This window comes from Bos indicus, chromosome 9 (assembly GCF_029378745.1).
Source record: "Bos indicus isolate NIAB-ARS_2022 breed Sahiwal x Tharparkar chromosome 9, NIAB-ARS_B.indTharparkar_mat_pri_1.0, whole genome shotgun sequence".
Classification (NCBI taxonomy): Eukaryota; Metazoa; Chordata; class Mammalia; order Artiodactyla; family Bovidae; genus Bos; species Bos indicus.
The window spans coordinates 74490693-74512414 of NC_091768.1; the positions used below are offsets into that span (position 1 = coordinate 74490693).

The window sequence follows — 21722 nt, forward strand, 5'->3', positions numbered from 1 at the left end:
CTGGCGGCTCCGCCTTCCGGTCTTCATCAGCCGCCTCCGCCAGGGTGGCGGTAGAAAGTGGGCGGGGTGTTTTGGTGATGTGAGGTCGTGGTTCCACACCGGGGTATTCGCTGGTCTCCCTGGTTTGCATTGAGCGAACCCTCCGGACCTGGCTTGCCCCCACTTTTGCTCGTCTGGTCTATTTTTTCTGTGGGACCAACTCTGACCAGGCCGGAAACAAAAGGATAATTTCACACTGAGGAAAAGACACGGACTCTATTAGCACATTGCGTCTCTCTGCCAGGAAGCGCCGAGTTTTTTCTCAGACGCCAACTGTAAGCTAGGAAGTGTAGCTTTTTGTTTGATAGAAAATATGCCAGACGCACTTAGAAGTAGAAAAATGGCCACGATCTGCGTCCGTTTCTTGAGTGGCGTCACACCAACTCTCCCACCCGTAGCGGAGTTCACGCTGCAGTACTCCGAAGTGGCTTAGGCTATCCTGGCGGTTTGCGTCAGAGGTTGCTTCTTGTCCTCGGACGTGGTTAAAGCATTACCACTTAGACGCCTCGAGACGTTGGTTTGAGCATAAAAATAAAGCAAAACACGAAGCTTAACGATCAGTTGTGCTGGTCCAGAAACAACCTAATCTGCCAAAAATATAAACCAGATTATGAATAAGGGAAGCCACATTTTTTCATTTGGATAAAATTTCAAGTAAGAGTCGTAGCACATTTTCTATTAAGACTTAGCTGCGCGTAATTCCTTAGGGCCTAAAATCGTTATTACTTTGTTGTTAAGGGACCTGAACTGCCTGAAAGGATTTAAAAGTTCTAATTAGTAACCAGTCTTCTGTCAGTAAATGCAGTCCAGTATTGGGCCCTAGCCGTGGATTTAATACTGTGCTTAGGGCATTCTCTCATCACGTCCAATTTACGAGCTCAACTAGAAAAAATACCTCATTTTTATGGGATGTATTCTCGGTTATTTCTTGTACAGCCTGCCCCTCAACCCCTCACCACTGTCAGAATGTGGAAGCAGGAATCTCTGGCCTATGTCGTGCACTGATAAGTCCCAAGCATTCAGCAGGTGCTCAATAAATATTTGTTGAATGGATAAACTATATTACAAGAAAAAAAGGAAAAGCCGTTGATGGCTCAATACAACTACTATTCTGCAAGTAAGGGAGGGGGTTGATTTAAAGCTAAAAGCCCTTACCCATTATATCAGGATAAACCACAATCTGACGAGTGTTTTATAAGCTAGGATATTATCTTAAGCGTTTCTCTGCAATTCTGTTGCGAATGCATTGAAAACGAAGTCATGTTGCTATCTGAGGCAGTATAACGGCCTTTAAATAACCTGAGGTAATAACTAAGTAGAAGAGACATTGGAACAAATCCTTTAATAAAAAGCAATCCAGGCTTCTTTTGAATTAGGTTCATTTGCTATATGACACTTTTATCAATCTCCAAAATTAGAGGATATTGAATTTAGATCATGGTTTATGTACTTCACTGTATTGTTTTCTTTTACTTTCAAAACCTGACATTCCACCAATACAGTTCCATTCTTTGTAATGGAACTTTTTACCCTGTTGAAAATACAAAGAAAGTGGAGAGGAACATGAGAAAATCAAGAGCCCATTTAACAAAAGGACATTGTATAAAAAGAAATTTTCCCAAGAAGAAATAGTAATTGTAAACAAATGACCAACCTTAATAAGATAAATGCCTACAAAAAGAATAATCAATCAGTAAGCTAAATTTAACTTAACATTGATAGTTTACTCTATGTTTATAAAACTCTTTCCTTAGGGTTTTGGTTTGTTTCATTTAAGGTAACTTGAAAGAGAGAACAAGAAAGGACTTGCTATCTGAAAATGGTGTTGGAAGGTTAGACTTGGAAGGCAGACTCCCTCCTTCTACTGGTTTTGTTTGTCTTTTTAGGCTGAACAACATTGGAACTGTTTTCTCATTTGGGGAAATTAAAGTTGAAGGGGAATTTGGAGGGCGTGTTCCCACTCCCTGAGAATAGTAACTGTTGCTAACCCATTAGTAGTGGGAAGCAGGCAAAACAAAGTTGGGCCAAAAGAGTTTAGGTTATGTAGGCTGGGGGGCTGTGAGTGGTTGGCTATTGTTTCTGCTACCTCCTCAGTTCCTATCCTTCCCAAGGCTTTGTATTGATTTCTTTTTTTGTGTGTGTGTGATAAAATGTATCCTGATACTTGGAGCTAGCTGATATTTCAGTAAATTTCTGAATGAGCTAACCAGAGTTGGTTTCTGTTGCTCACAAACAAGAACCCTCAACTGCATGCTGTGTTTTGGGTAGAGACATTTTCTATTTATGAGGATATTTTCCCAAATGGTCTGGCATTTTTTCGTATCTGTACAATTGAAATGGTTCCCTTGCCAAATCTATTTCACTTCCTACTGGTGAGCGCAAGTTGACTGGGTTCCACCCTCCTCCACCCCGCCCCCCCCCCTTTCTATCCTCGATTTGCCTGCTACGAACATGGAAGTTGTTTTTTCCCCAAGATTTAAAATTACCAAAATTATATATTCAAGAATTATTTATTACACTATTGTTCTTTAATATTCATTTTAAAAAATTGAAATATCAAAATATGACTGTTAAGCATTGTTCTTAAGTCCCACCAAGATTAATGTGCATCTTTCTCACAAAGATTATTGCAATAAATGTAATACTTTCAAAGTTTTCATAAGAAATACTTGCCCACAGATTATGCCAGCTGGCTATTTAATCTAGCTATTAAAGAGCAGAGAGGAAAGGCCACCAAAAGTGAGGTAATGGAATTATTATTAGCTTTATCACCAAAAACCATTTCTTCCTTGAGAGAGGTTATAGGAGGAGCAGAACATTCTTTGTTGAAATTCTTTAGGGTTCAGTCCTGAGTCATCTCTTGTCTTTCTATATCTGTCATCCTGTGATTTTAAGTATCATCTTTGTACTTTATCTCAAAACTGGAATTCTTTGAACCACAGACCCACACATACTTGACTTCATACCTTGTCTTTCTTGGAGGTTTCACACACATCTCAAACCTAATATTAAGAATGGAATTCCTGGGACTTGCCTGGTGATCCAGTGGCTAAAACTAAATTAGTTTAGTTTTAAATGCTCCCAATGCAGGAGGTCTGAATTTGTCCCTGGTGGGGGAACTAGATCCTGCATGCTGAAACTAAGACCCAGTGCATCTAAATAAATAAATGAAAATGTTAGAAAAAAATGAAATTTCTAATTTCCTTTCTTTTTCCCAACCTGTTTATTCTTTCCTTCCCTATTATTCTCTCCAATCTTCCCAACTATTATAACACTATCAAAATCCAGTGAATTAAGGTCAAAATCTAGGGAGCAACACTATTTCCTCTTTCCCTGAATTTTTAATCCAATAAATAAGCTGAGACCTGTCAATCCATTTCCAAAATACATTTACAATTATTTGCATTTTCCTTTTCTCACAATTATCATTGTTATCTCACTTAAACTAAAACAGCCTCCTAGCTGGTCTCCCTGCCCACTGTCAGTCCATTTCTCAGAGAGAACTTGAATGATCCCTTTCAAATAAATCATGCCATATCTCTGATTACAATCTTAACCTTCCACTGCAGCTGGATTGAAATCCAAACTACTTATGTAGCTTATCCACTATATATACATAACCACTTATGTACCACGACCTGCACTTATCTATTTATTCTCACCTGGAACCACCCTCCTCTTGATTAATTATGTTCACTACCATTCTTTCCATTCCAGAAACAGAAGGTGATCTTTTCTGCTCCAGGGAATTTCAACATTTATACATTTATTTAAAGAGGAGAGGAACCAGTAAGGAGATTGAGAAAAAACAGCCAGGGAGGTAGAAGACAAAATCAAATGTAGTAGTTTCTCTGTTACTGTATAACAAAACGTAGCAACTTTAAACAATAATTTCACAGTGTCTGTGGGTCAGGAATCTGGAGGGGTTATCTGCCTGATTCTGGCTCAGGGTCTCTCATGAAGTTGCAGTGAAGTTGTCAGCTGAGACTGCAAACATCTGAAGTCTGGAGATGCACTCCACAATCACTCATGTGAACGTTGGCAGGAGACCTCAGTTCCCAATCACATGGACCTCTGCACGGGTTGCCTCAGTGTCCTCATGCTATAGCTGGCTTCCCCCAGTTAATGATGGGAGAAAGGGGAGTCCAAGACAGAAGTTGTTACCTTTATAAGCTAATCTCAGAAGTGACACCATCACTCTACTATATTTTATTGGCTGTTCAGACCTACCCTGGTGCAGTGTGAAAGCAGACTAAAAGGTGTGGATACCAGAAAGTGGAGATCATTGGAGACCATCTCGGAGGTTGTCTTTGAAGCCAAAAGAAGCATGTGCTTAAGTGTGTGAAGTCAAAAAGACAAGGACAGTGGGCTTCTGTGCCACTTAGTCTGCAAGAAACACTACATGAGTGCAATAATTAACACCCAGCTGAACTGAACTGAATGAGAATTCTGAAACATAAGCAACTCCAGCACCTACCAGCTATTTCAACTCACATTCATCCTCTGTTCATGTTACAGCTTTCCTTCTGATTTCAGATTTCTCTCCTTCTGCCTCTTCACAACAGCTCACAGCTTTCTTGATACTCATTTCTACAAGTAAACCAGGTGTTTTTAAAATAAAATAGTATTTTAGTATTTATGTGTTTCTTAACCACTTAACATGTATGAAACTCTGCTACCATACTTGCTAGGTTCCTATTTTTTTTCACATGTAACTGATGAAGTTTTTGAGTATTATATCCTAAGTCTATTTTTGCCAAAAGCCCTGTGATTTTTATTGTTATTTTGCCTAGCACATTACCTTTTTAAAAAAAAATTTTTATTGAAGTGTAGTTGACTTACAAGGTTGTGTTAGTTTCAGATGTACAGCAAAGTAATTCAATCATATATACATATGTGTATATATATGTAGCTACATATATGTATACATTCTTTTTCAGATTCTTTTCCATTATAGGTTGTTGATCGATCTCTAAGTCGTATCCAACTCTTTGCAACCCCATGAACTGCAGCACACCAGGCTTCCCTGTCCTTCACTGTCTCCAAGAGTTTGCTCAAACTCATGTCAATTCAGTCAGTGATGCCATCCATCTCATCTTCTGTTACTCTTTTCTCTTGCTTTCACTTCTTTTTGCCTTGGGAGAGTGACCTAAGAAAACAATGCTATGATTTATGTCAGAGTATGTTTTGCCTATATTCTCTTCTAGGAGTTTTATAGTATGTCTTTTTTTATTTTTAATATGTATTTATTTGGCTGTACTGAGTCTTAGTTGCAGCATGTAGAATCTTAGTTGTGATGCGTCAAATCTTATTTCCCCGACCAGGGATCCACCCTGGGCCCCCTGCATTGAGAGCATGGAGTCTTAGCCATTCTACCACCAGGCAAGTGTCATATGGTGTCATTAGTGGCTTATATTTAAGTCTTTAAGCCATTTTGAGTTTATTTTTGTGTATGATGTGAGGGAGTGTTCTAACCTCATTGATTTACCTGCAGCCATCCAACTTTCCCAGCAGCCATCCAACTTTCCTAGCATTGCTTGCTAAAGAGATCGTCTTTTCTCAATTGTATGTTCTTACCTCTTTTGTCACAGATTAACTGACTGTACATGTGTATGTTTATTTCTGGGCCCTAGCACATGAATTTTTATGAACACACATGTTTCACTATGGCAGAACTGACTATATAACATTCAATAAATAGTCCCAGTTTTAACAATAAGGAAATTGAAACTTGCAGAAGTAGAGTATCTTGCCAAAGTCACATGTCAACTAAATTTATCAAATGTCCATCCGGCTCTAAAGACTACCATCTTTTCACAGCAGTTTTAACCATGTAAATACTATTAGTAGAGGTAATATTAGATCAACCTGACCTTGTACTGTTCCTCTTATATGCAAGTTGGTTAATAGTTCCCATATATCTGATTCTAAGTAATAAGATACATAGTCTAGCATATGTACACATGCATATATATTTATCTGAACATTTCTCTTATTACCCCAAAGTAAACAAATTTAGAAATTTAAGGGACTTTTCTGGTGGTCCAGTGGCTAAGACTCTGCATTCCCAATGCAGGAAGCCAAGATCTGATCCTTAGTCAAAGAACTAGACCCCACATGCCACAAACAAGAATTCGTATGCCACAACTAAAGATCCTGCATGCTGCAATGAAGACCTGATGCAGCCAAATAAATAAAATAAATTTTTAAAGAAATTTCAGTGTCCAAGTAATGATTAAATGGTCTTGATAGAGAAATGATGCATAATATAGTTCTATCTTAAGTAGAACTGTAATTTTAAGTATTAGTGTTTTATGTCTTTTCAAATTTCCTTTTGTATTTATGCATTTAAAGCACAAGATAAGTAATAACATTACCCTGACCTGCTGTACTTTCTCAGCAATGACATTGTTGGAATTATCCAGCTCTAACTCTAACATGCACCACGAATCACATGTACCACAAAACTATTCGCATTAGGGGAGGCTAAGTAGTTCCCAGATCTGGGCCACAGTTATATGCTGCACCAGGCTGTTCAAAAGGATAAATGTGAAATGAAAATCTATTTGAGGGTTTCAGGCTGGTATATTTATTAGTGCCTTAAGAAAAGCCAAGAGGGGGCGGGTAACAAAATGCACAGAAATTGTGAATTCATTGTGTCAAGGGGACTATAGGGTAATGATATCTGCATTCAAGCCTAGACAGCTCAAGGATGAATTTAAGGTGCATATTAACTGGAAATTAAATGTTTAAAGCATTAGAAAAATGAGACACTAAGGGTGTATACAATGGGATGACAGGTGTGGAAGAGGAAGCAGAATTAAATAATCTCTCTGAGAAGATGGCTCAGTTATAAATATATAAATTGCCTGCAGGGAAGGCATATGCCCTCCAACTTTTCAGAGATAAATGATTGTGTCAATGTCAAAAAATGATTGAAATTTGAAAAGTAGATAAAGTCAACTAGATGAATTTTGATGCCATGTTTTATTCTGTTATTCAGCACAATTTTTCATCAAGACAGAAAATAAATTATCAGTGCCACACCTGAATCTTCTCTTCCTCCAAACCTTAGGCTATGCTTTGTTTATGAAAATACCTGATTTTTGCCCCATGAAACTGAAAGGAAGTAAAAAGTAAATGTAAGGGAAATAAATATTCATCTAGGTTTTAAAGTTACTGGGAGTTGTCAGATAAATCCAAGTCATAAGAAAAGTTCTGGCCATCTTTGCAGATGGCTTGCTCTTTCCAATATAAGTTATATAATCTTATACAGGGTCATAATAATTTTATACTTTAGATGGTCTACAAACATTATCAGAGACCCAACAGTTTAACTCCATTCTATAGCTTTTCATAAAGAAAACTGCATTAGAATTTTATAATAAAGTAATAAAATTATATGAGAATATATATATATATATTATCATTCTGTAACTAATTTCAATGTAGCACAACACTTTTTCTTTTTTTAATTTATTTTATTTATGTATTTTTGGCTGCACTGGGTCTTTGTTGCTGTGCATGGGCTTTCTCTAGTTGCGGCAAGCTTTTCTGTATATTCTAAAACTTTTACAATAAGCACTGCTATTATAATACAAATTTGTCTTCACTTTAGACCATTTAGTTTTACTTAAGTTGCATAAGATAATGAGGAGCTAAGAACTAAGTAAGAAAAGATTTTTTTTTGTATGTGGTTCTTATAAATCATGGTCAAAATTATACTTTAATAGAGGAATATGAAATATTCATTAGTAAATCACCATTTTGATCAATCTAGTTCTAAATTACTGCTGGGGGATATTTGCTTCCAGAGAGAATTGTTGTTTCTTTTTTTTTTTTTTCTGGAGTGCCCTATAGTGCTGTTTTTGCTTAATGAATCTTCTCTTGAACAGTGAAAGGGAGTACTATATAGTTCAGTAAGAAAACTATAAATGTTACATGGTTCGCTTCCATTTAAAAGGAATCTTTATGCTGACTTCCAACCAGCCATTATATATATGCCTAAAAATGACTTGATCTTTTGCAAGACAATTATTTTCAAAATTCATTTTGTCATACTAGGATCTGGCTAGTTAGGTTGAAATTAACACCACTGGCTCATCTTTAAAATTCAATTTTAGAAAGAATTGTAAAATCACAGACCCGACTTTGTTTTCTTAGTGGTTGTACCATTTTTTTTTAATGTCCATGACAACAAAACCCCTTCAACCTTGTACTGCTGCTGCTGCTGCTGCTAAGTCGCTTCAGTCATGTCCGACCCTGTGGGACCCCATAGACGGCAACCTACCAGGCTCCCCCGTCCCTGGGATTCTCCAGACAAGAACACTGGAGTGGGTCACCGTTTCCTTCTCCAGTGCAAGAAAGTGAAAAGTGAAAGTGAAGACGCTCAGTCGTGTCGGACTCTTAGCGCCCCCATGGACTGCAGCCTACCAGGCTTCTCAGTCCATGGGATTTTCCAGGCAAGAGTACTGGACTGGGTTGCCATTGCCTTCTCCCAACCTTGTACTATAACTAGGTTAATTTCTTTTAACACAAACCCATCCAGAAGCTTTACCTAGATACCTTCAGTCTTTCAGGCTCCATTACTTGTCCCAGGGAGATATTTCTGCCAATGGGATGTGGGATGATCTGTTGTCCCTGTGATGAGATGCTCATTGTTTGAACACAAGTTCATTAACGTGCTTAAATATCTTTTAGGAGCATGAGCCATAAAAATATTGATTATTATTGATTATTTACAATTTATTCATAAGGATCCAGCTGGCAACCATCTGGTGTATAAAACTGAAACCTGAAGAAAAACATAAAAGTCACTGGAATAATATAATTTAGTCTCTACATGTCTTTATTACATGTACATATTAAGTTAGTGAATTAGATGATAGTGGAATGAGATGAATGCTCTAAAATAGCAGATAAATTTATGGAATTTAACACAAAGGTAAGTTAAAATTTTACTCAAAAGTGTATGTTGAAGGACAAAATAAAGTAGAAATAATATTGTAATTAATTGGCAAATGTATTAGGGAGTATAGGATAGGCTGTAGTACCAAATGGACTTCCCTAATGGCTCATTGGGGCTTCCTTCATAGCTTAGTTGGTAAAGAATCTACCTGCAATGCAGGAGACCCAGGTTTGATTCCTGGGTCGGAAAGATCCCCTGGAGAAGGAAGTGGCAACCCACTCCAGTATTCTTGCCTAGAGGATCCCATGGACAGAGGAGCCTGGCAGGCTGTAGTCCACGGCAAAGAGTCAGACTTGACTTATCGACTAAAGAGAGAGAGAGAGAATGGCTCATTGGTAAAGAATCTGCCTGTCAATGCAGGAGACATAGGTTTGATCCCTGGGTTGGGAAGATCCCCTGGAGAAGGAAATGGCAACCCACTCCAGATTCTTGCCTGGGAAACCCTGTGACAGGCCCCTGGTGGGCTACAGTCCACAGGGTCACAAAAGAGTTGGACAAAACTTAGGGACTAGACAACAAATAGTTTTAATAACAAATAGACTCTATATAATGGCTCACACATGATAGAGGCTTTCTCTCTCTCAACAGATCAAGGCAATTGTAATGGTTTGATAACTATTTCCTCAAGTAGTGATTTGGGGTACTAAGCTATCTGGGGCTCTCCAATCTCATAGGGTCATTGGCTAGAATTCAAGAGTCTGCTAACCTCCAAAGGATTCATGGATAGAATTCAGGGCTGCCCATATATTTGCAAGGGAAAAGTTACATCACTGTTAATTTCAAACCAAAATTTGTCCTTTCCTTTAATTATAAATATAGGCAAGAACCACAGAAACTATTAGCAGTACTTGCATCTTTGTAACAAACAAATCATAGATTTTTAAAATCATCACTGTTGTTGCCAAACTTTCAAAGAATCACTTATACTCAGCACACTTTCAAAATTGCAGTGGTTATTAGACTTTCCTCTAGATCTTGTATTTTAATACAAAACAAAAACAAAAAAATCATTGTGGTATGCAGGCTTTTGCATGGCCCCCAGTTTCCTGGCATTTGCACCTTTGTGTAATACTCTTCTAGTGAATAGATTCTGGTAAAAGTGATTCTATGTCATTTCTGAGATTAGGCTATAACATTTCAATGGATTCTGTGCCCTTTCTTTGAGCACTTGCTCTTGGGGAGGTCATGCTGCCATGACATGAGAACTCTTTGGAGGAATGGATGTGACAAAGGACTGAAACCTGCCAACAGCTGTTTGAGCAAGCTTAGCAGTGGGTCTTTCCCTGACTCGAGCTTCCAGATGATTGCATTCCTAATTGTCACCTTGAATGTAGCCTTTTGAAAGACTCTGGACCAGAACTGCCCAGTTAAGCTGCTCCTGACCCACAGAAACCATGAAAAAAAATTTGTTTTATGGTAATTTGTTACATAGTGATAGATAATGAATATACTCAGATATATTATGTATTACTGATTTTCTAAATAGTCTAATAATTTTATTTAATATAGTTTGTTTCCTTTATAATTCTAGATTTGTATACATTTAACAAACATTCTGCAAAGGGATTCAGAGGCTTTTAATGTGTGCCAAAGGAATCCATAATACAGTAAAGATTACAAGGCTCATTATTGCTCTATGACAACCAGCAAAAGAAAAAAGGGGTACAGAGGAAGTATACTTTTTTATATTGGCCTAGAAGAAGACATCATTTCTGATCACATTTTATTGGTGTGGACTAGTCACATGACCACAACTTGACCCAGTGAGGGCTGGGAAATGTAGTTCTTGGTGAACGGCCATTTGCTAGCCATTGCTCCATGTAAGAGGAGGATATGGTCTAATGGATAGTGCCAGAACAAATGCCCAAAATATGAAGAAAAGCAATGAAAATAATATGTACTAGAGTAGAATGTTAAAGCTCATTTGAAAATTGAACAGAGTCAAATGAAAGAAGCAGATGGTAATAACAAACCATTTTCTGTGAAGTGATTTTTATTCCAAATGATAAGACATCTGTAAATCTAAAGATGCGAAGAACTAATTTGGGTTTACCATCTAGATCAGAAAATAAGAAATCAAAATCTTTAGCGTACCTTAAAAATAAAATTTTAAGGTTATGAACATAGAATCTTAATTTTTCTGAATAAACTAAACAAGGATGTGATAGGATTGTTGGTGATTCATTTAGTCAATAAACATCTGCTGAGGGCCTACTATGTAACAGAGATTGTAGGAAGTACTGGGGAAAATGAGAGGACTAAAACTGAGACAAGACCCAGAGAGCCTAGGATAAGGGAAATGGCTCAGCCAAGTAAATCCATAATGTCTTCTGCTCAGTACTGTGACATACGTAACCACAGAGTGCTAAAAGCAGTACACTGACAGCAGAATAATTCTTAATTACTTGTTTCATTTCAACATGCCTTGAGCTAAGATGATCAAATTAAATTGGAATGTCAAGCTCTAGTTGTTAAATAGGGTAAGATTCCTCTGGGGATCATTTATCAGGCCTTCCCAGAATCCCTAAATCCACAAAGTAAAGCTGTCCATCAGTATTCATAGAAAAGAGTCCAATCCTCTGCTGATGGGGGCATGGCAACAAAGAATTCTTGGAGGTCCACCATGGGGTTCCATGCATGAAGTGTTCAGGTGAAACAATTAGTAGTGCTATGTACCCACCAACATTTTCAAGATGGCCAATGACCAATTAATGGAGAAAAATCCAGACACAGGGAAACTAGGCTGCCAAGAGTTAATCGGTATTGGGGGCTTCCCTGATGGCTCAATGGGTAAAGAATCTGCCTACAATGCTGAAGACACAGGCGACTCAGATTCAATCCCTGGGTCGGGAAGATCTCCTGGAAGAGGAAATGGCAATCCACTCCAGTATTCTTGCCTGGAAAATCCCATGGACAGAGGAGCCTGATGGGCTATCGTCCAAAGTGTCACAGCAATTCAGACATGGCTGAGCAACTGAGCATGCATCTTTGAGATTAATTAGGCAAACCTATTCTTTCCTTGGATGGTGGCAGCCCCATGCTCAGGTACGTGGCTTGATGAGTAGATGAACAGAATGCAGGCTGGGTCCCAGTCCCATGTCACCCCCAGCTGCACATTCTGGTGCAGACAGTAATCTACATAATCTACTGTCGTGGCAGAGGCTCTTGCATGAAAGTTCCTCGGTAAAACAACACGTCTCCCCACTACATCTTTTTTCTGAAGATTTCTCCCTTTGTGACCCTCACCTTAACAACTTGAGTTTTTAGCACCATGTCTATTATCCTTATGCAGCCAACAGGACAACACAAGAATTATACTCAGTTTTATGATGTTGAATATTCATTCAACAAATATTTATTGATCAGTTGTTCCTTGGGTGAAGAAATTGAGTATTATGCATATGACAAGGATAAGAAATGAATTATCTCATCAAACACAAGTAACTTGATGCCAAATAACTTATAAAATCATATCTCATTAAAACAGGCTTTGCCATTGCATCGATCAGAAAAAAATACAGGAATGAGGGAGTGCTTGTCATAGTTCTATTTAAAGAAACATTTAATTTTCAAGAAGTCCTCTTCAAAAGGATCTAGCTGACTCTTAGAAAGATACTAATCCTGACATTCTGCCCAACTGACAGCATTTTGCCTCTGTAAGTAATCCAGACCCTTCCTTTGGTCAATAGTTTAAAGTTGTTCTCAAGCCTGGTGTCAGCACCCTGGTGAGTTGCAATCAGTTGTACAACATTTTGAATGTAACTTTTTTTTTTATCCATGTGAACTGAGATGCTCTTTCCTTTTCCTTTTATCAAAGAGAAGCATGATGATGGGGGAACAGCTGGAATCATCATTCATCCCAGGTGACTATAACAGAGCAAATGATTCTGGAAACAGCAGCAGCCTCACCCAGGGACTTATTAGACATGCAAATTCTGTTCTTTCCACAGAACCACTGGATTAGAAATTCTGGGATGAGGTCCAGCAAGCTGTGGTTTAACAAACCTTCCAGGTGACTGTAACATACACTCGAGTTTGAGAACTACTGTAATAGACCCATTCCTGGTTGATTAAATTATCCTTATATTGTAAATAAGATCAAGAAAGAATCAAATGCTGCTTTACATGATAGGCTATTATTTCACAGATCGCCTGGAGTAGGAAATGGCACCCGACACCAGGATTCTTGCCTGGGAAATTCTCATGGACTGAGGAGCCAAGTGGGTTGCAAAGAGTCAGACATGACTGAGTGACTGAGCACAATTTCACAGGATAAAAGTCATGCTAATAGAAATATGAAATAGAAATCTGGATAATGGAGAAAGATTAGTATTTGCAGAGGCAGTTGTATGTGCACCTAGGTAATTTGAGGCAGAGAGGGAAGATTGGCTGTAGCCGTCTCTGGTGGAAAGATTGAACTACCTGCCATCTCCTCTCTACTCTAACTCTTGAGTCTTAGAAGTCATCAAAACCCTCCACTCTTGGGGCTTCTCTGTCAGTGCAAGGACAGCCTGCAGTGCCGGGACCTTAGTTATGTACTGTATAATCAGTTATGTACTGTATAGTCAGACCACTCTGATGGCTGTTCTCTTGGTCTTTGAGCCCTTGCTTTACCTATACCCTACTCACATGAATGTGCTTGCCCCCTGCCTCTTAGGCCAGAATGGCTCCACCTGCTAGTTTATTAAAGGAAAACACCTTCTGATGCTCAAGGAGCAATGAGGGAAGTGCCTCAGTTGCTGGTTTCCCTGGTTGCTGATGAGGCAATAGCTGACATCAGTTCCCCCTGTAAATGGCAGGCTCCTCCCCCACATCTGCTGTGGCAAAGATGGCTGCTGTGTCCTGCTTACTGTCTGCCGCACATGGCAGTGTGTCACTCCAGGACCTTGCTTCAGATGGGTAAGATTCCCGACCTATGGAGTCATTTATATCTGGGTCACTGTCTCTGAGCTCTTTCTTCAGTCTTGAGGTTGGGCAACTACAAGGCTTGCAGGCCAAGGGGTGTAGCCCAACAATTGCTGAGCCAGCCAAGAGGCTGAGGAAACTCCTGGGGAACGCCAAGGCACCAGGAAATAAGGACATAAGGACGGGGAACAGAAAGCTGTGGGGGTGATGCCAAGGTGGCCATCCACTAGCATCTGGGGACCTGTGACAGGTGTCTACTGGGAGAGATAGCTTTCTCTTCCATTATATTGGTGATATTCTGTTAACCTCAGTCTTTTCCCAGCTTAAAAGTAGCAGCTCCATCCTCATGGTTCATCTCATTGTACGGGGTAGGCTTCACATAGACAAAATACAAGGACCTGGGTTAGCTACAAAAGACAACCATACACTGAACCCATCACCCCTAAACAATTACAGACACAGGCTTTAGGGACATGGACTTAGGAGCAGGTTTGTAGGGCTTGGTTGGGACCTGTGGCAATGGTAAAATAGTAAGAGTACCTTGGGTTTCTGACTTTAGCTACAGAAGGGGGCAAAGCAGTGATACAGCGTGATAACAGCCATTGTTCCCTGTGTCGTCTGCAATGCGTTACAACAGGTGGAAGATATTACAAAAGGCCTGCCTGAGTCCTCAGGCAATGCAAAAAAAACAGTGAATGGAGTCTAGAACAGCCGTGTGTGTCATCAGAACCCCCATACGACCCCTGTGACTATAAGGGTCATTCAGGATAGGTAGGGAAGGAGTATATGATCGGGCCATGCAAGATGGCTATTCTCTTGCTCTTTGAGCCCCCTGCTTAACCAGTCCCTGCTTCACCTGTGCCCTGTTCTCATAAGCATGCTTGCCCCTTAGGCCAGAAGGGCTCCATCTGCTAATTTATTAAAGGGCAATATCTACTCTTGTGATGGTCATTAACCCAAGGGGCAATGAGGGACGTGCCTCAGCTGCTGGTTTCCCTGGTAGCTGATGAGCCAACCTGATGTCAATTCTTTGTATAAATAGTAGCCTTTTCCCTCCAGGTAGCGAAGACTGCTCCCATGTCTTGTCCACAGTCTGTTGCATGTGGATTCTCCAGGACCTGCTTGAGGTATGTAAGACCTCCCATCTATTAAGCCTTTGATGTCTCTGTCGCTATCTCTGGGTTCTTTTTCAGTCTCAAGGCTGGGCAACTACAAAACTTGCAGAGCTGTGGGGTGTAGCCCAACATACATACTGCTATATCCATTAGTTGATATCTATGTTTTTACCAAAATTTAGTATCTATCTCTCCTCGCCGTTTTTAACTCTTAGTGTCTCTTTGCTTACTTTCCAAAAAAGCTTTTTCTGCTCCTTTGCTTTCTTGCAACAATGGCTCCTCCTCCTTTGCCACCTTTTCCTTCAGCTGATCATCTCCCACTACTCATGCTAGGGGCGCATCTTTGTGTCCATCTCCAGTGTCTCACCCACCTTCCTCATCCCAAGCCACTAGCGAGCAAAACATTGTAAAAAGCAGTGGCCTATGTGAGACTTCCCTGGCGGTCCAGTGGCTGAGATTCCACATTCCCAATGCAGGGGCCCCGGGTTTGCTTCCTGGTCAGGGAACTAGATCCCACACGTCACGGCTAAGAAAGTTCACATGCTGCAACTAAGACCTGGTGCAGCCAAAAAATAAATAAAAATATTTTAAAAAGCAGTGTCCTGCAGCACCAACTAGCTATAATATAGATGCATAAGTCCTCCCCACATGTGTGCATGCTAAGTTGCTCATTCGTGTCTCTTTGCGACCCTATGGACTTTAGCCTACCAGGCTCCTCTGTCCATGGGATTCTCCAGGCAGGAATACTGGGTTGCCATGCCCTCCTCCAGGGGATCTTCCCAACCCAGGGGTCGAATCCATGTCTCTTATGTCTCCTGCATTGGCAGGTGGGTTCTTTACCACTAGTGCCTCCTGGGAAGCCCAGTCTTCCCCACTCCCACCTTTAAATCAAGTCTTGTGGGCCAGCCTACCTGAGGTACCCAGTAAGCATGATTCCATAAACGTGTGCAGACACGATTGGAATAGTCTGCTTTCTTGTTCTCTGAGACCAACCTTTTTCAGTCAGTATGATGTCTGTTTTATTACCTTGCATTTGTTTAGGACTTGAATTCTTCCTAGCTGGAAAATGCTAGAAGTTCTAAAAAAAAGAAACTTGATGTTCTTTAAAATGCTGTATTATAGGGCCCAGTGGAGCACCAACCTGAGCAGGGCCGCTCCTCTGACCACGCTCGGGCCTCTTGGCCGCTGCCTCGCAGCTGCGCCTGGGCTGGTCGGGTACCCCCGGGTACTGGCATATTTCACCATCTGTGAAAATTTCCCTGTAATTCAGTTTTCCTCACTCCAGTATTACGAATTACACCAAATTAAAAAGATACGAATGAATATCCTAAAAAAAGAAAAAGGGAAACTTTACATCCTTCTCATTATTCAGATTCTTCTGGAATAAGCAGAATTGCAGATGGATTGAATGGAAGTTCTTCTGATCATTGTTACAGTGTATGTTCTGTGAGATAACCAGACTTAAATTGACAGCAAAATCTTTGATTCTGATACAGAGATGTCAAATGAATTGCCAAAATTTACAGATGGAATATAGGCCAGAAACAGAAATTAAAACTACCTGGTTTCCAGTCCTGTACTTAGACTTCTAGACCACACTGCCTTTCCTACAGAAAAATCTGCTGATACTGAAATTTGTGATGAAAGACTGTGCTCCCCTGAATCAGTCCACCAGCAAACCCAAGAGGAGAGCCCCATAGAAGTTCAGACTGCTGAAGGTGTTCCAGTTGCCGCAGAAGTGCATGCAGTTTCTGAAGACTATGATATAGAGACAGGAAACAATTCCTCTGAGAGATTCCAAGCCCAAACTGATGAAAAGCCACCAGCTAAACTTTGCAAAATTGTTGACAAGAGCCGAGCTTTGAATGTGACTGCACAGCAGAAATGGCCTTTACTGGGAGCTGGCAATGGTGGCCTCTATAAATGTGAACTCTGTGAGTTCAACAGCAAATATTTTTCCAATTTAAAGCAGGTGTATGATCTTGAAGCACAAGCGTACTGATTCAAACGTGTGTCGAGTATGCAAAGAGAGTTTCTCTACCAACATGTTTCTGATCGAACATGCCAACCTGCATGAAGAGGATCCCTACATTTATAAATAGTGTGATTATAAGACAGTAATTTTTGAGAACTTCAGACAGCACGTTGCAGACACCCATTTTAGTGATCACCTTTATTGGTGTAAGTAATGTGACATACAGTTCTCTTCAAGCAGTGAACTCTACCTACATTTCCAGGAGCAGCTGTGATGAACAGTACTTGTGTCTGTTCTGTGAACATGAAACGAATGATCCAGAAGACTTGCATGGCCTTGTGGTAAACAAGCATGCGTGTACCACTTAATAGAGTTAAGTGGTAAGTATAACAATGGAGAACATGGACAGTATAGCCTCTTAAGCAAAATCACATTTGACAAATGTAAAAACTTCTTTGTTTGTCAAGTGTGTGGGTTTCGGAGTAGACTTCATACAAATGTGAACAGACATGTTGCTACTAAACACAGTAAAATTTTTCCTCATGTTTGTGATGACTGTGGGAAAGGCTTCTCACCTATGCTGCTGCTAAGTCACATCAGTCGTGTCCGACTCTGTGTGACCCCACAGACGGCAGCCCACCAGGCTCCTCTGTCCCTGGGATTCTCCAGGCAAGAATACTGGAGTGGGTTGCCATTTCCTTCTCCATCTCAAGTATGCTGCTGCTGCTGCTGCTGCTGCGTCGCTTCAGTCGTGTCCGACTCTGTGTGACCCCATAGATGGCAGCCCACCAGGCTCCCCTGTCCCTGGGATTCTCCAGGCAAGAACACTGGAGTGGGTTGCCATTTCCTTCTCCAATGCATGAAAGTGAAAAGTGAAAGTGAAGTCTCTCAGTCGTGTCCGACTCTTAGCGACCCCATGGACTGCAGCCTACCAGGCTCCTCCGTCCATGGGATTTTCCAGGCAAGAGTGCTGGAGTGGGGTGCCATTGCCTTGTCCATCAAGTATGCTAGAATATTGCAAACATTTAAATTCACATTTATCTGAAGGGATTTATTTATTCAATACTGTGAATATTCAACAGGACAGATTGAAGATCTTAAAATTCATCTGGATTTCAAGTATTTGGCTGATTTACCTCACAAATGTAGTGACTGATGAGATTTGGACATAAAAGGGAATTAATAAGTCACCTTCCAGTCTATGAAACAACTTGATTGTTCTCTTTAACTTCTATAAAGTTGATGTGAAATAATAAATTCGACTTTTTTGGAGGAAAAAAATATTATAGCCTTTTGGATTTCCTCTGTTAACATGTGAGCCAGCAGGGCAAGTGGACTGCATACCTACTGTGTGCTTTTCACATACCTTTTTGATGTGCAAACTATGTGTTACTCAAAACACTTGATACATAACTTATGAATGCATGCCTTTTTAGAATGACAGGTAGGATGACTATTTTATAGGCAATAGGAAAGATGTTGATAAAGAAAATTCCAGATCACTGACTTCTTAAAGTATTTGAGATCTGGTAGATCTATTTCTATACTTGTGTTCTTGGAATAAGCCTACAGCTTTCCTCTGAAAATGTGAAAATACTGCTAAAATTTAGCATAATAGATTCTGCAGAGGCCATTTTTTGCCTTTAGCCAAATTGCTGCTTAAATGAGAGTCATTAAGAAATGGCAGATTCTCTCATCTTTTCTACATCAAGTTCTGTAGTACCAAAAAACCTAAATGGGTTGTATAAGAAAATGTCCTTTTGCATAAGAAATGCATTCTAAAGGAGTAGGCCATCTGCAGCTCACTCATATGAATAGAGTGTTGTTTTAGTTGCTCAGTCATGTCATACTCTTTGCAACCCCATGGACTGTAGCCCACCAGGCTCCTCTGTCTATGGGATTTCTCAGGCAAGAATACTGGACTGGGTTGCCATTTCCTTCCCCCAAGGATCTTCCCGACCCAGGGGTTGAACCGTGTCTCCTGCATTGCAGGCGGATTCTTTACCACTGAGCCACCAGGGAAGCTCATAAATAGAATAGCTCTGGCAAATAGAAATACAATGAATGGCATATGTGTAATTTAAAATACACCAGTAGGCATATTAAAAAGAACAAAAAACTATTAATAAAAACACACTGCTCCCGTCCTACCAATGAGAAGCTGCATAAACTACAAAATATTTAGAGCCTGCCAGAGCTAAGGTTCAGAGAAGGTGATGGCACCCCACTCCAGTACTCTTGCCTGGAAAATCCCATTGACAGAGGAGCCTGGTAGGCTGCAGTCCATGGGGTCACTAGGAGTTGGACATGACTGAGCGACTTCATTTTCACTTTTCACTTTCATGCATTGGAGAAGGAAATGGCAACCCACTCCAGTGTTCTTGCCTGGAGAATCCCAGGGACGGGGGAGCCTGGTGGGAGGCCGTCTATGGGGTCCCACAGAATTGGACATGACTGAAGCAGCTTAGCAGCAGCAGCAGCAGCAGACCTAAGGTTGAAAACCTATTGAATCCAAAAAGTAAAAGCACTTCCTAGAAGAGAGATTGTAACAGTTGCTTTCATCTTTGACATGGCTGTGAACAGGACAGTGCAGAGAGGAGGAAGCTTCCACAGATGCAGGTAAGGAGACAACTGAACAACTGAGCTTGTAATGAAATTTAGCTGACGTGGCCCCTTTAAAAAAATTTTCTGCTTATTTTTGGCTGTGCTGGGTCTTCATTGTTGCGTGGGCTTTTCTCTAGTTGCAGCAAGCAGAAGCTACTCTCATTGTTGTATGCCAGCTTCTCCTGGCAGTGGCTTCCCTTGAGCACAGGGTTTAGGGTGTGTGGGCTCAGGAGTTGCAGCTCCCAGGCTCTAGAGCACAGGCTGAATAGTTGTGGCACACAGGTGTAGTTACTCCATGGCATGTGGGATCTTCCTGGACCAGGAATCGAACCCTTGTCTCCTGTATTGGTAGGTGGATTCTGTACCACTGAGCCACCAGGGAAGCCCCTGACACAGGCCCTTAAAATCCCTGGGAGACACAGCTCTCTTCCATAGACTTTCATGGAGTGTTTGTGGGGCAAAGCAGAAGAGCTTAAGGATACACCAGCCGAGGCACACCTCTGTGGGGCCTGCTGAAATCTGAGGGCCAAACCAGAGGATAACAAATCCACAGGCGTTTTTGGCCTTGTGCTGCTTTTCATAGTTTTCAGCTGGGGGAGAAGCAACTGTATGAGAGGCCCCCAACCCCAAGGTAAAACATGGGGCCTGCTTCAGAGGGAGATCGGAGAGCTAAAATAAGCTCTTCAGGCATACAGTTTCCAAGTATATCAAAGACAGTGTTTTGATGCAACCCTTGAATAACTCGGTAAAGAATCTGCCTACAATGCAGGAGACAAGGGTTTCAATCCCTGGATCGGGAAGATCCCCTGGAGGAGGGCCTGGCAGCCCACTCCCAGTATTCTTGCCTAGAGAATTCCATGGACAGAAGAGCCTGGTGGCCTATAGTCCATGGGGTCACAAAGAGTTGCACACAACTGAGCAGCTAACACTTTGATTTTCAAATAACTTAATCTGTGGTGAGCTGAATCTAACCATAGAGCCCAGGCCCAGCTCAACTACAGATTAGATTCACTCAAATTTCAAGGCTAACATCCTGATGGAAAGAAAGATATGCCCCTTGCTGGACATAAAATTTATTTCAGCCCCTTCAATTTTTAAACATGCTATATACTGCATTCCACCAAAATTACGAGGCATGCAAGGAAGCATGGCCTTGTCAAAAAACAAAATGTTAATAAAATCAAATGCAGGTATGACAGAGCTGTCGAAATTACCAATTAGGGACTCTTCAAAAAAAAATCGATAAATATGTTAATGAGTCTAGTTGGATAGGTGGACAATATGAGTAAATGGTGGGTTTTAGCAGAGACATGGAAACTATGACAAAGAGCCAAAGGAAAAGGTTAGAAATAAAAAATGGTCTCAGAGATGAAGAATACTTCAATAGGCTTATCAGTAGACTGAATACAGCTAAGGAATGAATCAGTAAACTTGACAAGTCAATAGAGATTACAGTAAACAAACAGAAAAAGAAGGGAGGAAAATAAGTATTTGCATTCTTTAGAATTGATAAAATAATCAGCCCACAGATCAAAGAAACTCAGATATACAAAAAAATTCAGTAACTATAAACAAAACCCACACAGACACATCATAATCCAAACTGTTAAAAAACAAAAATAAAGGGAAATCTTGAAAGCAACCAGAGAAACATACATTACCTAAAGGTGAACAATTACACAAATAACAGCTGACTTCTCATCAAAAACCACTGAAGCCAGAGGAAAAAAGGTAAATGCTGGGTCAAAAAGTAAATGCAATTGTAGTTTTATTAAATATTACCAAAATGCCCTCTAAGAGAACTGTACAAATTTGAAAAGCCACAGGCAATGTAAGAGTGCCCATTTCCCCAAAGCTTTGCCCAAAGAGTATGTTATACTTTTTCCAATTTGATAAGCAAGAAATAGTATCTCAATGTAGTTTCTTACAAGCAAGGTCAAACACTGTTTGACATGGGTAAGAGTCATTGCCTTATTTTTAGATGAGTTGTCTCTTCACATACTTTATTCATGCCTTTTTCCCTTTACTCAAGTTTCTAAGATAGATAAACATATTGACCTTTATGATATATTTTGCAACTTGTGTCAGCCTGACTTTGACTTGGTTTATGGTATTT

At 40.4% G+C, this 21722-nt stretch overlaps 1 pseudogene; it reads left to right on the plus strand.

The window, feature by feature from the left end:
- The first annotated feature begins 379 nt into the window (after positions 1-379).
- Positions 380-19395, plus strand: LOC109563555 (zinc finger protein 639-like; annotated as a pseudogene).
- The last annotated feature ends 2327 nt before the right edge of the window (positions 19396-21722 follow it).